This window comes from Sinocyclocheilus anshuiensis, unplaced genomic scaffold (assembly GCF_001515605.1).
Source record: "Sinocyclocheilus anshuiensis isolate Anshui unplaced genomic scaffold, SAMN03320099.WGS_v1.1 scaffold504, whole genome shotgun sequence".
Classification (NCBI taxonomy): Eukaryota; Metazoa; Chordata; class Actinopteri; order Cypriniformes; family Cyprinidae; genus Sinocyclocheilus; species Sinocyclocheilus anshuiensis.
In genome coordinates, this window is record NW_015555727.1 from 387,948 (window position 1) to 390,608 (window position 2,661).

The 2,661-nt window shown below is 35.9% G+C and overlaps 1 long non-coding RNA gene across 1 annotated transcript; it reads right to left on the bottom strand.

Annotated features, from left to right (window-relative positions):
- Positions 1 to 216: 216 nt before the first annotated feature.
- On the bottom strand, positions 217 to 792 carry LOC107672687 (uncharacterized). The gene is made up of 2 exons (XR_001632336.1): positions 690 to 792; positions 217 to 285 (listed from the first exon to the last, which is right to left on the bottom strand). It is a non-coding gene; the product is annotated as an uncharacterized LOC107672687 (long non-coding RNA).
- Between the last annotated feature and the right edge of the window lie 1,869 nt (positions 793 to 2,661).

Here is a 2,661-nt window from a genome sequence, read left to right on the forward strand (position 1 = left end):
GTGAGGTTTCTTCCACAGAAAGTTTTATTTCTGATAAATACAGAGAAATTATTTTTGCCACTGTTTATGAAGAATAAGTAACACTTTGTACTAAACTACATATTTATATTTCATATAAATTCCTATTTTCTACTCACGAATGAGTGTGCTTTATAATATTAGTTAAGGACTTCAAGTGTTTCCTACTGATATACTGTCAATCTTTTAGATACACACCAGGCTCACGGCAGCGCAGGAGTCTCCAGACTCTTCTCAGAGGCCTCCACAGACACTCAAATATCCCACCTGCGACAAGATCAGATAAGATACGGTATTACTACGTGAGCGAACACTTTTTAGTACTAAACTTATCTAAAAATGGATCAAACTATAAACTAGACACAGAATAGCTTATAATCACTTCTATTAAACTAAAACCATCAGAAAAGCGTCGTGTACTGGCCGCAGCCAACTCAAGAGGTTTGTTCGCTAATGTCCACAAATAACTTATATTTCGATGTTATTTGGTATTTAACAGTGTGAATTTCCACCATCAACTCCGAAATCGTTATAGTGGATGATAACTTGATTAATTTCATCCCAGCAAAACCGGAGTCTAATCGAGGTAGGAAACGAGCACAACAGAGCTCGCGCCGCAACACGCCGGATCAGTTTAAAAACACGCTGAAGTAAAATAAAGTATTTATCACCTCTGGAGTCGGTTCCCATGTTGGAATCTGGTGTAGCCATCAGTGTGTTAACGTATCCGTTACAAACTTTGTTCACACTGGCGAAAACTACACGCAGCCTTCTCGCGGCAAACTTGAAATTCATAAAGGTTCTATTCCGACATTACGTCATGACGTCAAGCTATGTTGCCATGTGCGTTTTTTTCTTAAAGTCAAACTACACTCTGCATCGTGTCATTATTATTATTATATTTTGACATTAGTTTCCTGTGTTTTTATCTCCACCAGGCCCGATCCATACCCCATTGATAGGTAATGTGCACCGTTTTCCATTTCTAGGTGCATGCGTTATTTAGCTTATGGTACATGGCAACCCCAACCCTGACAGCCATAGACTGTGTGACAGCCTGTTCGTCGTGCATTAATGACACACACCGCGAAAGAAAGGCTTAACACTTAATAGCATACTACTCTTACTATTTCTAACCTACAAAGATATAATAGAAGTAAGTTAGTGAGAGTATTATGGCAGTGTTTTATTCTAAATCTAACTAAAATAAAACTTTTTCATTGACGAATCAGAGATAACTTTACATACAACCAATCAAATATACCGTCACAAATCTAAACTGAAAAAAAAAAAATTACGCATTTCTTCAGTCTGTTACATTTGTGTTTTTACTGGCTAGCATAAAGCAGCACGCTTCCGCAATCCACCCAGTAACTTACTGTAAAGGCGGCAAAAAAAAGCAAGCCATGTACAGTTACAGTGTAAAATGTCCTTCATTCATTTAGCTGGGCAGTTGAATATGTGAAATAAAAGCGTATATTATGTTTTTAAACATCTGCTGCAAATTGCAGTTTATAATTGTTTTTTTTTTTAATTCGTATTTTCTATTTTGATCAATGAAATTCTTGATTAAAAATGTGTCTTTTTAATAAATTGTCTTTTATGTCTTTTTAACTTCATAAACACAATAATGTAAAACACATTCGCTACACTAAAGAAAAGCTTACCTTTCAAAATCCCCCTTCACACTTAAATTCCTCCCACTGTTGCATGAAGGAAATGAATGAACTTCAATATTTTTCTTTTTTTTCCTGCCAAATCGCCTCCCTGATTAACTCGCCTTAATCGGCATCTTCTTTTCGTCGGTGTTTTTAGCAGTAGCTCCATTATACTGATTCAATCTCCTTTGTTTTAATCATTCCTGCAGAGAGAGAGAGATGAACACGTTGGTCGTTGCTGAGAAACGAGTCTTCCCGCGCGCTGCTTCTTCTTTGGTTGCTTTTCAGTTAAAAGTGAACAGTATCGCCACCACGAGGTAAAGGACCACTAGTAGCCAGTCTTCTTTTCGTCGGTGTTTTTAGCAGTAGCTCCATTATACTGATTAAATCTCCGTTGTTTTAATCATTCCTGCAGAGAGTGAGATGAACACGTTGGTCGTTGCTGAGAAACGAGTCTTCCCGCGCGCTGCTTCTTCTTTGGTTGCTTTTCAGTTAAAAGTGAACAGTATCGCCACCACGAGGTAAAGGACCACTAGTAGCCAGTGTTGCCAACTAATTTTAATGGGAAGTTGCTAAAGGAAGGTCGATTTGTTGCTAAAAGTTGCTAAATGTGCCATTGTGCGATGATGTCATCACGACGCAAAATCGTGTCACTGCATCAAATCTCAGCAAAAAATATAGTTTATGTATGTTAATTTCGATTTGTTCGTAAAATAATATAAATGCATAATATAATAATATTAAAATATAAATAACTGTATTTTTAAATACAACATTAAATTATTGAACACTTACCCATTTTTTAACAATTGCAATTTAAGTTTTTTTTATTAGCTAGTAAAAAAACATTATTAGCACATTCTGAACAATTAGTTTTAAGCAGGGTATTAGTAGTTTATTAGTATGCTACACTCTAAGAAAAACCTGTAAAAATAGTCTACTATGTTAATATGAAGGAATTTTCCATATTGATTTTTCACAGGTT